The sequence below is a fragment of the Hordeum vulgare genome, chromosome 4H (genome assembly GCF_904849725.1).
Source record: "Hordeum vulgare subsp. vulgare chromosome 4H, MorexV3_pseudomolecules_assembly, whole genome shotgun sequence".
NCBI classification, from domain to species: Eukaryota; Viridiplantae; Streptophyta; class Magnoliopsida; order Poales; family Poaceae; genus Hordeum; species Hordeum vulgare.
The window spans coordinates 427,704,219-427,719,499 of NC_058521.1; positions in this window are offsets into that span (position 1 = coordinate 427,704,219).

Sequence of the window (15,281 nt, forward strand, 5' to 3'; positions counted from 1 at the left end):
CATCTATTAGAACATCTCTTATGTCCCATGATGTTTCAAAACGTCTTCGGCGCCTTGCTTCTAAGCCATTAAGTATTACGCACTGAACTATCACGTACTCATCAAAAACATGTATGTCAGAAGTTCGCAACATCCATAGACGACGCTCGAGGTGCAGCACACCGAGTGGTGCATTAAGGACATAAGCCTTCTGCGCAGCAATGAGGACAATCCTCAGTTTTATGCACTCAGTCCGCAAAGTTGCTACTATCATCTTTCAACTAAATTTTCTCTTGGAACATGTAAAAAATAGTGGAGCTATAGCGCAAGCTACATCATAATTCGCAAAGACCTTTTGACTATGTTCATGATAATTAGTTCAAATAATCATATTACTTAAGAACTCCCACTCAAAAAGTACATTCCTCTAGTCATATGAGTGGTACATGATCCAAATCCACTAACTCAAGTCCGATCATCACGTGAGTTGAGTATAGCTTCAGTCGTAAGCATCTCCATGCTAATCATATCAACTATACGATTCATGCTCGACCTTTCGGTCTCTTGTGTTTTTAAGGCCATGTCTGCACATGCTAGGCTCGTCAACTTTAACCCGAGTGCTCCGCGTGTGCAACTGTTTTGCACCCGTTGTATGTGAACATTGAGTCTATCACACCCGATCATCACGTGGTGTCTCGAAACGATGAACTGTCGCGACGGTGCATAGTCGGGGAGAACACAATTTCATCTTGAAATTTTAGTGAGAGATCACCTTATAATGCTACTGTCGTTCTAAGCAGTATAAGATGCATAAAAGGATTAACATCACATGCAATTCATAAGTGACATGATATGGCCATGATCTTGGGCTTCTTGATCTCCATCACCAAAGCACCGGCATGATCTTCATCGTCACTGGCACCACACCATGATCTCCATCATTGTGCCGCCATCGAGGTTGTCGTGCTATCTATGCTATTACTACTAAAGCTACGACCTAGCAATATAGTAAACGCATCTGCAAACACAAATGTTAGTTTAAATACAACCCTATGGCTCCTGCCGGTTTCCGTAGCATCGACGTGCAAGTCGATATTAACTATTACAACATGATCATATCATAAATCCAATATATCACATCATGTCTTTGGCCATATCACATCACAAGCATACCCTGCAAAAACAAGTTACACATCCTCTAATTTGTTGTTGCATGTTTTACGTGGCTCCTATGGGTATCTAGTATGATCGTAACTTACTTACGCAAACACCACAGCGGTAATGTGCAAATTGCTATTTAACCTCTCTCCAAGGACCGCCTCGGTCAAATCCAATTCAACTAAAGTTGAAGAAACAGGCACCCGCCAGTTATCTTTATGCAACGAGTTGCATATTAGTCGATGAAACCAGTCTCTCGTAAGCGTACGAGTAATGTCGGTCCGGGCCGCTTCAATCCAACAATACCACCGAATCGAGAAAAGACTAATGAGGGCAGCAAATCGAATATCAACGCCCACAAAACCTTTTGTGTTCTACTCGAGATAAGATCTACGCATGAACCTAGCTCTGATACCACTGCTAGGGAATGTTGCATGGGAAACAAAAAAATTCCTACGCACACGAAGACCTATCATGGTGATGTCTATCTACGACAGGGGATTTTATCTATGTACCCTTGTAGATCACTAAGCGGGAAACGTTAAGAAATGTGGTTGATGCAGTGGTACAGCTTCGTGATTCAAATCACCGTCGTCCCACGATCCATTCCGATCTAGCACCGAACGGACGGCACCTCCGCGTTTAGCACACGTACAGCTCGATGACGATCTCGGCCTTCTTGATCCAGCAAGAGAGAAGGAGAAGTAGATGAGTTATCTGGCAGCATGATGGCGTGCCGTTGTTGGTGACGATCTATCCCTGCAGGGCTCCGCCCGGGCTCCGTAGAAATCCAATCTAGAGGAAGAACTACGAGGTGTAGGTTTGAGTTGCACGTGGCAAAGTTGTGTCTCAAACAGCCCTAAACCTCTAGTATATATAGGAGGAGCCAAGGTGTGGGGCAAAGCCCTAGGGCGCCGGCCAAAGAGGCCCTCCTTGGGTCAGCCGAAGTGGGAAGGGAAGAGTCCTTCTCCAATCCCACTTGGATTAGGACTCCTTCCTTATTTTCCCACCTCTTTTGGATTTTCCACTTTTTCCTCATGGGCTTTCCTTGGATGACTTTGTCAGCCCATTATACCTTATTGCGCATCCAATAAACCCATGTGTACCCCTTGGGGCATGGTGGGCCCACCCAGTGTGCCCCCGGAACCCATTCGTCACTCCCGGTACACTACTGGCAATGCCCGAAAACTTTCCGGAATCCAAACACCCACTTCCGATATATCAATCTTCGTTTCCAAACCATTCCGGAAACCCTCGTGATATCCGTGATCTCATCCGAGGCTCCGAACAACCTTCGGTCACCAACGCATATAACTTAACTATACTAAAACGTCACCGAACCTTAAGTGTGCATTCCCTGCGGGTTCGAGAACTATGTAGACATTACCCGAGACACTTCTCGGTCAATATCCCATAGCTGGACCTGGATGCCCATATTGGATCCTACATATTCTACGAAGATCTTATCGGTTAATCCTATGTGCCAAGGATTCATATAATCCTGTAGAACATTCCCTTTGTCCTTCGGTATGTTACTTGCCTGAGATTTGATCGTCGGTATCCCTATACCTATTGCAATCTCGTTACCGGCAAGTCTCTTTACTCGTTTTGTAATAGAAGATCCTGTGACTCACACTTGAGTCACATTTCTTGCAAGGCTTGTGTGTGATGTTGTATTACCGAGTGGGCCCAGAGATAGCTCTCCGTCACACGGAGTGACAAATCCCAGTCTTGATCCATGCTAACTCAACGGACACCTTCGGAGATACCTGTAGAGCACCTTTATAGTCACCAGTAACGTTGTGACGTTTGATACACACAAGGCATTCCTCTGGTGTCAGTGAGTTACATGATCTCATGGTCATAGGAATGAATACTTGACACACAGAAAACAATAGAAACAATATAACACGATCATATGCTACGTTTATAATTTGGGTCTTGTCCATCACATGATTCTCCTAATGATGTGATCCCATTATAAAGTGACCACACTTGTCTATGGTCAGGAAACCTTGACCATCTTTGATCAACGAGCTAGTCAACTAGAGGCTTACTAGGGACAGTGTTTTGTCTATGTATCCACACATTTATTTGTGTTTCCAATCAATACAATTATAGCGTGGATAATAAACGATTATCATGAACAAAGAAATATAATAATAACTAATTTATTATTGCCTCTAGGGCATATTTCCAACATTATGAACCGGCTCAAGGCTGCTATACGACCCGCCATGCACCGGACATCATTGATGTTTGCTGGTTTGGATAGAGAAGTCATCGCCTTGATTTTCTCCGAGTTGGCTTCAATGCCACACTCCAGAACCTAGAATCCTAGTAACTTGCATGCATGTACACCAAAGACGCATTTGGCTAGGTTAAGCTTCATTTTGTAAATACGAAGGTTGTTGAATGTTTCGTTGAGGTCATCCAGCAGAGTCTCTTTCTTCTCGGATTTAACCACAATATCATTGACATAAGCATAAACTTTGCGCCCAATTTTACTGTGTAAGCAATGTTGAACACAATGTTGATAATTAGCCCCCGCACTCTTAAGCCCAAAAGGCATAGAGACATAACAGAATGCGCCGGAAGGGGTGATGAAAGATGTCTTCTCTTCATCCTCAATAACCATCTTGATTTGATGATAAGCAGAATAAGCATCCAGAAAATGCATGAGATCATATATGGGTGTGGAGTCAATGATGTAACCAATGTGAGGAAGAGAAAATGGATCTTCGAGGCATGCTTTGTTGAGATCTTTGTAATCAACATGCATACGCAAAGTGTCGTTCTTCGTCAAAACGAGCACTAAATTTTCCAACGACTCTAGGTGGAAAACTTCAATGATGAACCCGACAGCTAGGAGCCGGGCTACTTCTTCACCAATAGGTTTCTGACTCTCCTCATTAAAATGACAAAAGATTTGACAAACATATTTCATCTTAGTATCAACATTAACGTGGTGCTCAGCGAGTTCCCTCGGTACACCCGACATGTCAAAAGGTTTCCATGCAAAGATGTCACGACTCTCACGGATGAACTCGATGAGAGAGCTTTCCTATTTGGGATCAAGCCCTGTCCCAATAATGAACTATTGAGAAGAATATCAAGGAGTAAAATCCACCTGCTTGGTATCTTCAGCCGACTTGAACTTCAGGGCGAGTTCAAATTCTGTGGTGGGCTTCTTAAGAGAAGTCATGTCGGTCGGGTCAACATTGGTTTTGTAGTATTTTAATTCCTCCGCAGCACAAGTTGTCTCCAAGTAAGTTGCATCCCCTTCCTCACACTCCTGGGCGAGTTTTGACTCCCGTCGACTTTGATGGTAACGTGTTTCCCCGACATCTTAAGCTTGAGATAGATATAACAAGGACGACCCATGAAATAAGCATAAGCCGGTCGTCTGAAAAGAGCATGATATGGCCTCTTGATTTTGACCACCTCAAACATCAGATATTCACTTCTGTAATTGAAATCTGAGCCGAACACAACATCCAGTTTGATCGGGCCAATTGGATATGCAGATTTCCCAAGAACGATTTCGTGAGAAACTATGGAAGATGGGTGCAACTTGTCCTCGAAAAGGTTCATGCGTCGGAAGGTATCGTAGTATAAGATATTGATGTTGCTTCCCCCATTCATGCTAATTTTGTTGAGAACATAACCTCCCACTTGAGGCACCATCACCACAGCCAAACCACCCGGATTATCAACCCGGGCTAGATGATCTTCTCTGCTCCATGTGATTGGGTAGTCAGAGCAATTCAAATACTTGGGGGTTGCGAGCTCAACCATATTGATGGCCCTTTTTTTGACCTTACTCTCGCGCTGTAGGTATAGTGGTGAACACACGATACTGTCTGCTACTTAGTTTCTTAGGATTACTTTGAAAACTGACTTGATTATCGTGCTACTACCCCGAGCATTGCTGGCCATTGTTGTTATCACAAGAGTACTAATAACCTTCACCCGAGCTGCCCGGCTCGTGAGAGCTTGGACCTACAAAGCCCCCTCACGATCCGCCACTAAACATGCCTGAATGACCATTATTGCCGCCTCCATTACCTCCTTGAAAGTGCTGAAAACCTTGATCATAGTACGCCCAGATAAACTGGCAATTTTCCCACCAGTAAGTGGACGGCTTATCGGGGAAGCTATGTTTCTGACAAGGGGCCTTGAGCGCTTCTTCCAAATTGCATGGATGTCCGTTATACTCCGTGTGAGAGTTGTTGTTTCATCACTAGTTCTTGAAACTAGTGTTGGTGTTAGCAACAGAATCTGGCCTGCCATCTTGATTCTTGCGTTTTCCACCATTGCCCTCATAATTATGGTTTCCCTCATGCCCACAATTATGTTGCTGATGACCTCTGCCATTTTCATTCTTCTTCCCTTTGCCAGATGTTTCATCAACTCAGTCGGGATCTTTGGTGCTATCAGACTCAGCATACTGACGTCTACTACACAACTTTATTCTTATAGACTATGTTGGGCCTCCAAGCGCAGAGTTTTGTAGGACAGTTGCAATTTTCCCTCAAGTGGATGACCTAACATTTATCAATCTTTGGGAGGTGTAGGATGAAGATGGTCTCTCTTAAACAATTATGCAATCAACTACAATAAAAATCTTGTGTCCCCAACACACCCAATACAATGGAAAATTGTATAGATGCACTAGTTCGGCGAAGATGGTGATACAAGTGTAGTATGGACAGTAGATATAGGATTTTGTAATCTGAAAATATAAAAACAACACGGTAGCAAGTGTAAAATAGCGAGCAAAACATTGTATCAATGCTTGGTAATAAGGCCTAGGGTTCATACTTTCACTAGTGCAATCTCTCAACAATTCTAACATAGTAGAATCATATGATCATCCCTCAACGTGCAACAAAGAATCACTACAAAGTTCATATCTACCGTAGAACAATAAGGTGAAATTGGTGTAGGTAGTAGAACCACCTCAAAGTTATTCTTCCGGATCAATATTTTGAGCTATTCTTATAAGTGTCACTAATAACCCTAGAGTTCATACTAGCATGACACCCATGATACATATCAATCAAACCTAATGTCACCTAGCTACTCAAATGTCACCTCAAGTATGAGTGAGCTAATTATATGACATGCATCAAACAATTTCAGATTCTTCATATTCAATCCAATACTAAGAACTTCAAGGAGCACCCCATGATTTATATCAGAGAACATAGTATGAAAACATGTAATCAACCCCTATGCATAGATCCCCAAGGTCACGGGAATCCACAAGTTGATGCCATAACATATATCTAGTGAATCACTCGAATACCCCAATGCGTCTACGAGTATCCGCATGCAAGACATATATCAAGTGTTCTCAAACCAAAATATTCAATCCAACATAACGTGATCTTAAAGGGAAAGATTTAATTCATCACAACAAGGTAGCAAGGGACTAATATCATATTATCCAACTATATTAACAAGGCCCATGATACATCAAGATTGTGTCATCTCAAGAACACAAGAGGGAGAGATATTGAACACGTAGCTATTGATACATACCCTCAGCTTCGAGGGTGAACTACTCCCTCCATGTCATGGCCTCCGTCAGGATGATGAAGATGGCCACCGGAGATGATTTCGCCTCTCCGACAGGGTACTGGAAAGGCTCTATATGGGGTTTTTGTCGATACTGGGAGTTGCGACAGCGGGGCGAAAGATCTGTTTTTCACTTCCGGGGTTTCTGGTATATATGCGAATTTCTAGCATTGGAATCACACCAAACGAAGCGATGTGGGCCCCACAACCATCATGGTGCGACCTAGGGGGTCATGCCGTGTTGGCTTGTGGCCCACTGGTGGCTCCCCTCCGGTGGTTCTTCGCCCTAATATTTCTTATTTCCTCCAGAAAAGTTATATAAAAGTTTTGGGCGATTCCGAGGACTTTCATTTTCTGCACAAAAACACCACCATGGTAATTCAACTGAAAACAACGTTAGTCTAGGTTAGTTCTTAATAAATCGTATAAACTGCATAAAAACCATAAAAAAGTATTGTAAACATATTCAAACATGGCATGAATACCTCAAATTGTCAATACGTTGGAGACGTATCACATACCTGGTAAAAACATCCATCAGGTCTCCCATATCCTGTACCTTCCGTTTTAGGCACCCAAGCTTCTGGACAAGAGGATGGAAGTGGCAATTTTTCTCCAAGATCAGAACGGCTTGGGCAGCTGTGATAGGGTGAGACGAATGGATGATCTCCATGACCGAGCGAGTCAAATGGTGAGACGACTCACGAGTAAGCTGCACAGAGTGGTGTAAGTCGACAATCGTTATCACCCTCTTGCACGTACCTTGGAAATTCTTAATGAAGTGTTCCTTCAATTTTGACCAGGAACTAATGGAATTTAGGGGCAAGTTTTTCAACCATGTATGAATCGTTCCTTCCAACATCATAGTCAAGTACTTAGCACACACAACATCACTAAGATCGAGCATTTCCATAGCTAGCTCATATCTTTCAATCCATGCCGCCGGCTCGAGGTCAGCCATGTAATTGGGAACCTTGAGAGTGCATTTGAAGTCCTTCAGCATACGCTCACTACGTAGAGTTGGAGATAAGGATGGAACTCCAATCGTTCTAGAATTTATACCCGCTATTGAAGATTCAGGCCGGGTCACGGGGGGTGGCACTTGACCCGCCGTTGCCGCTGCTGCTTCTCCTTCTCATAGGGCTCAAGCCACGTCCACTGTTGCTTGGGCATCCAAAACCATATTTTGGTTTGGGGAATTCTAGGACAGCTTCCCGCGTCCTCTACTAGACACCGCTGACTAATCACGACGACTCTTGCGGCAGCTTGCGCAAGGTGTGGAATGAACCCGATCTTGACTGTAGGAATATTGCGCTTGTCGGGTGACTGTTGTTTTCAAAATGTTGATGACATTCCTAGATTCAACCTCTATTGGGTAGCTCTCGATAATCGGAAGAGCCTCAAGGTGGTGGGTCACAACCAGCATATTATGCATTGGGTTAGAAAAGTGTCCCATCAACGTGTGGAAACAGGGGGTGATGGCTGCGACGGAGGTGTCTGAGCCATTGGAGATTGCTGAGCCGGCTAAGGGTGTTGTTCAGACTAAGGTTGCCGAGTCCCCGGTGTGCACTATAGAGTATCAAACAATCGAGTTGGCTCAATGCTAAGAGTCTAGAAGCTCTCATGTCTCCTCCAGTGAATAGCTTCCGAGGAGTTTTGATGGAGTCAGAGATGCCATGTTTCTGCTTTTAAGCGCTTAGTTTCACTACGAATGTGATTCCATAGCTCTACCATGTGAATGTCCTCAGCATTGATCTGCCCCTGGATACAGGTTATCTCAGCTCGGAGCCTAGTGAACTCCATGTTAAGCTCCTCTTGATTTTCCAATGTAAGGGTGATGCCACAAGATTTGTTATCTCCACCATAAGGTCTTCCAAAGATTGAGCGGGCGTCTTGTCCTCTCCGGCGGCTCCAAAAGTTGACCCGCCTCCGCTGTTGGTTGTTCCGATGATGGTGGAGTTATGAGCGGGAGTGGTCCCTGCCATGTAGATGGCGGCTTGGCACGATGGCTCAATAAACTGTAGATCGTCTGTGCAACCCCAAGCTGGCCATTAAAAAGTGGGCAGGTCGACTCGGTATCGCTGGTTGATGACTCACCGTCTTCTGAGTTGACGAAGGCATCCCCGCTGGCCAGGGAGTTGTCCAAAATTTCAACCCCGTGAGTAAAACCAATGAGTACATGATTCCGGTTGGCTTGAACGTGGCCGGGTTCCTTGCACCGACCCAACTCAACGATTTCGATGCAGATGTCTGGCTCGGGTCCTGACGCGCCGATCGTGCCGATGAACATGTGGATCATGGCAAAGGGGACTCAATACCCGTACTCGATTGAGCCGGTCTCGAGACCCCATCCTGAATCGTCAATGTAGAGCTTGCCACGATGACTCTTGGTCATCTCTCTGATCGCGTATCCCTCGATCCCTGGAAAAGCTCCCTTCAAGAACTCAACTCCACCGTGCACTGGCCCCATGGTGAGCGCCAACTACTGTGGTTTTGTCACGGCAGATGTCCTCATGGAAGGAGTAAGTATAGGAGCAATAACACTTTGATGGAGACTTGAAGGCGTTAGTCGGAAGACAAGAGCCGCAAGTTGACCCAGGTTCGTCCCTATCGATGGAGGTAAAATCCTACATCCCGCTTTTGTGTCTTATTGATGATGATGATCTTGATTACAAGGGTGCAGAAACACTAACCTAGCTCTCGAGTCTTTTTTACCTGTCCTTTCTACCTCAAGGCCTCCCCTTTATATATACAGGTGGAGGCCTCGAGGTTGCAATAGAGTTCGGGTCGAGTAACAACTCGTGTACTCTTCTACTTCTTAGTAACTCGGGGAAGGGAGAATCTTCATGTTTCCTCTTAATGAGTTGTCCTTCATGTGATGGGCTTGAGCTATCTTCACGGTGAGTCTCCCTTTGGGCCTCTGCGTCCCGGGCCTCCTTCCCAAAGTGTAGGCCTATCGGGTTTAACCCATGGGGTATATCCTCAACAATTTCCCTTAATTAAGAAACCAAGGTTTATCGAACCAATAGGAATATCAATCCTCAACCGTCTTCAATGGTTGCACACAAAAGAGCAAACAACTTGCACCCAATGTGGGCAAGAGGGTTGTCAATCCCCTTGATCTCTTTATTTGCAAGCGAATGAGGTGTGTAGATAATTGTAGATAGTTGTGACTTGGAAAATAAAATAAAATACAAATAATAACAGCGAGGAAATTATAAGTTTTCTTAATATATAAGTGAATAGACCCGGGGGCCATAGTGTTCTCTAGTGGCATTTGTCATGAAAGCAACATATGGTGGGTAAACAAATTACTATTGGGCAATTAATAGAACAACTATTAGTTATGGGATTTTCATGGCAATGATCATGTGTATATAGGCATCACGTCCATAAGCAAATAGGCTGACTCCTACCCGCACCTACTATTGTTACTCCACCCATTGACCTCTATCCATCATGCATCTAGAGTATTAAGTCAAACAGAGTAATGCTTGGGGAACGATGACATGATGTGGATAAAGTAAACTCAAGCGATATGAATAAACACCATGGTTTTATCCTTAGTGGCACCAACACAAAGGCACATTGTGTCCCCTTATGTCATTAGGATATAGAAATTCGTCAGGTTGAACACACTACAACTCGCGTCTTCCACTGAAGAAAGATCAAACTACTTGGCCAAAGCAATTCAATAGATCGGATAGATTTAGGAAGCTATGATGATCATGCAAATAAGAATCATAAAAGTGAGAGAAGACTCAAATACTTTTCATGAGTAATCTTAACATAAACTCACAATTCATCGGATCCCAACAAACACACCATACAAAAGAAATACCTCGGATAGATCAAAGCGAAGATGTGATGATCATTGTATTGAAGATCAAGAGAGAGCGAGAGATAGCCATCTAGATACTAATTACGAGCCCGTAGGTGTGTGGTGAACTAATCACACATCATCATGAGGGAACCAAGGTTGATGAAGAGGCCCTCTGTGATGGATCCCCCCTCCAACAAAGTGCTAGAACGGAGCTCGAGATTGGCGCCATGGAACTGAGACTTGCTGTAGCGTAAAAAGTATTCCGTGGATATGTTTACGGTTTGTGGAATATTTTGGAATTTATAGTATAGAGAACAAGGAAAGAGTGGCCGCAGGGAGGCGACAAGGCATCAGGGTGCAGCCACCCCCTGGTCGCGCCATGTTGCCTTGTGGGCTCCTCGTGTGGCTTCAAGTCTCCTTCCGGAGCTTCCAGGTCTTCTTTTGGTCCATAAAAAATAACAACTCACACTAGGCATTGGTTTAATAGGTTAGTGCTCAAAAATAAAATAAATGGGTCCATTATGACCTAAAATCTTAACATGATAATATAACAACATGGAACAATCAAAAATTATAGATACGTTGGAGACGTATCAGCTTATCCTTCAAGAGGTATTCCAGGTTATTGATTATCCTATGGAGGGCACACTTATGCTCTTGTAGCAAAATAACTTCATGGGTAAGTGTTGTATTACAACACAGATGGATTCCATGACATTCAATGCATCAATTTCACGTAACGAAATACCATCATAAAGAGGGAATGACGCATCTCCCTGGTTTGGATCCTCAAAAAGATGGCTAGCATAAAAAATTTCTGTTCTTTCAGCTTCTTCTTTATCCTTACTTACATCATGTTCTAGAACCACTGGTACATCCTCTTCTCTGACAGAAAATTCATAGTAGACTTTGTTGTAAGGGCATTTGACCGGCGAAGTTCGGACTATGTGGTGCTTCTTGTGGATAGTTGGGGGAGCCATTGGTACCTCACCGAGTTAAGGGACCTGGAAGAAAAACATCTCGAAACAAGAATAGAGTTGAAATTTGCAATGAGGTGGTCAAAACAGACAAGAGTATATATAATTCTTTTTTCTAAGTCAGAATACATGCCTAGGAAGAAAACGGATTGCGGGATGCAAATGAGGCGCTGCCAAGCCATGAGGGCGCGCTAAGGTGGGTCATCTCTATTGGCTTGGAACTCCCTCGTGGGCCCCCTAGATGGTTTTATTTTTGTAGTTTTTCTAAAAACCAAAACCAACAGAAAATATTTTATGGAATTTGAGTCGGTTTACTTATCGTATCACATACCTACCAGTTTTCAGGTTTTTGGAGTGTTCTGGAAGGTCTCTCTTATGTGTTATTCCGGTGTCATCACTTGAACAATATTTGATTCAACATTAATAAGCATACATCATATATAATTCTTAATTCTTTTCCCATTAACCACTCTCGTATTTCTGCCTTCGGCATTATTGTTCTTGATAGCACTAGAGTGGTAAACCTCTTCGATGATATAGGGTCCTTCCCATTTGGGTAGAAGCTTACCTACAAAGAATCTATAACGAGAATTGTAGAAAAGTACTTGTTCTCCTACATTGAATTCCCGTTTTTGGATTCTCTTGTAATGCCATATTTTAATATTTTCTTTAAACAACTTGGCATTTTCATAAGCTTGTGTCCTCCATTCATTTAAAGAGCTAATATCAAATAACCACTTTTCACCGACAAGTTTTAAATCATAGTTAAGTTCTTTAATTGCCCAATTAGTTTTATGTTCTAACTCAAGAGGTAAACGACATGCTTTACCATAGACTATTTTATACGGAGACATCCCGTAGGAATTTTATAAGCAGTTCTATAAGCCCATAAATCATCATCAAGTTTCTTAGACCAATTCTTTCCGGATCTATTAGCAGTCTTTTGCAAGATCAATTTTATTTCTCATATAGTCAACTCAAGTTGACCACTAGAGTGAGGATGGTAAGATGATGCAATTCTATGGTTAACATCATATTTCGCTAGAAGTTTGTGTAAAACACCGTGAATAAAATGTGAACCACCATGAGTCCTTAGATATCTAGGCACTCCAAACCTCGGTAAAATAACATATTTAAGAATTTTAGTAGAAGTGTTGTGATCAACACTACTAGATGGAATATCTTGTACCCACTTTGTAACATAAGCAACGCTAACTAAAATATGAGTATACCCATTGGAGGAATGAAAAGGTCTCATATAATCAAAACCCAAACATCAAATGGTTCAATAGCAAGTGAATAATTCATAGGCATTTCCTGACGTCTACCAATGTTACCAATTATTTGGCATTCATCACAAGAGAGTACATACTTATGAGCATCTTTGAAAAGAGTAGGCCAATAAAAACTAGACTATAGTACCTTGTATGTAGTTTTGTCACCAACGTCATGCCCTCCGTAAGTCTCGAAATGACACTTCTGTATGATCTGTTCCTGTTCATGCTCAGGTACACAATGACTAATGACACCATCTACTACTTATTTATAAATATGTGGGTCATCCGAAAAGTAATGTCTCAAATCAAAGAAGAACTTTTTCTTTTGTTGGTACGTGAAACTAGGTGGTATATATTTAGCAACAATGTAATTAGCATAATCTGCATACAAACGAGTACCATGGGAAGCATTTATAACAACTAATTGCTCATCAAAAAAAAATATCATCAATAGACAGTGGGTCATCAAGAACATTTTCCATTCTAGACAAAGTATCTAATACCGGGTTTTTAGCTCCCTTTCTATCAACAATATGCAACTCAAACTCTTCGAGTAAAAGCACCACCTAATCAGTCTAGGCTTAACATCTTTCTTTTCCATAAGGTATTTAATAGTAGCATGACCAATGTGAAATGTAACTTTTGAATTAACAATATAAGGTCTAAACTTATCACATGCAAACAAAACTGCTAAAAATTCCTTGTTCATAGTAGCATAATTTCTTTCGGCACTCTCCGCAGTCTTACTCGCATAATGGATAACATTCAACTTCTTGTCTAATATTTTCCCTAGAACAGCAACAACATAATCACTAGCATCACACATAATTTCAAATATTAAATTCTGATCAGGTGGTTGAACAATAGGTGCGGTGATTAAGGCTTGATGACCCACAAGTATAGGGGGTCAATCATAGTCCTTTCAATAAGTAAGAGTGTTGAACCCAACAAGGAGCATAAGGGAATGACAAGCGGTTTTCCGGAAGGTATTCTCTACAAGTGATGTAAGTAATAGTGAGATAGTTTTGTAACAAGATAATTCGTAACAAGTGACAAGTAAGAATAGTGGAAAAGGTGCAACAAGGTAGCCCAATCCTTTTTGTAGCAAAGGGCAGGCCTCAAAGTACTCTTATATTAAGCAAGTGCTCCCAAGGACGCATGGGAATTTCTGTCTAGTTATATTCACCATGTTTAGTTGATTTGCGTTCGCTACTTTAATAAATTGATATGTGGGTGGACCACTGCTAAGGTGTTGTTCTTACTTGCAAAAACAACTAACTTATGATTACCCGCTCTCGCAAGCATCCACACCAACGGAATAATAATTAAGACAAATCTTATCATAGCATTAAACGTGTGGATCCAAATCAGCCCGTCATGAAGCAACACATAAATTCGGTTTAAGCTTGTGACACTCTCACAACACATCATCTACTTGTTACTCCACTATGACTTCCCTTAGGCCCATAATATGGTGCAGCGTCATGTAGTCGACGTTCACATGACACCACTAAAAGAAGTAACAACGTACATATCATCAAAATATTGAACGAATACCAAATTTATGTGATTACTTATAACAAGACTTCTCCCATGTTGTCGGTGCACTGAAGACTGGGGTCTCCAGTACCCCAGACCTATGCACAGGCACCAGCAACCCCTTCAGAGGCAAGGCACGTTGAAGACTTGCAGAACGATCGGCCACAAGAATCAAAAAAGTCACACACCCCTGGGTATGAGAGGCAAGACCAAGTCACAAGGCCCCGGCAAGCTCTCCTTGCTGGGAGGACATGTAAGGCCCCGACAAGCCCTCGTTACCGGGAAGATAGACCGAGTCCCGGCAAGCCCTCCTTGCCAGGAAAGCGAACGAGGCCACTGGCGGTGCGCCAGCCTGGCAAGCTCCCTTCGCCCGACAGGTGTTCCCTCCTACCACTGTGCCACCGACTACCACAACGCCAGCACATCCCTCATGCGCCAACGCAACACCCAGGTGTCGAAACACCTGGGTACGTGTCAATACCCTCCTGATATAGGCCAGGAGACTGGCGAATCATTTACTGCCCCTAACACTACGGTAGATGGATAACAGTGAACATTGTTCATTGTATAGCTCGTGAACCCACTGTTGAGCACTGTTGGTGACCCCTTTTCCTATAAAAGCGGGGGCCCAAGGCTCAGTTCTAAGGGGTTGGACACTTTGGGCATTGTCCAGGAGGTGATTATTGTAGCAGGTAGTCCTCCAGTAAGCACCTAACACAATACACAAAGCAGGAGTAGGGTTTTACGCACTAAGCGGCCCGAACCTGGGTAAAAACGACTCCCGGTTCTGATCGCTATCTCAACTCTTGGCGCCACCCCTCTGCCCGCCGAATGATCAAAGGATCAGTGCAGGTTCCCATATGTGTCGATCCCATCCGCTCCCGACATCTTTGGCACGCCAGGTAGAGGGCGAGAGCATTCGCGCTAATCTGAGCAAGCCGCACG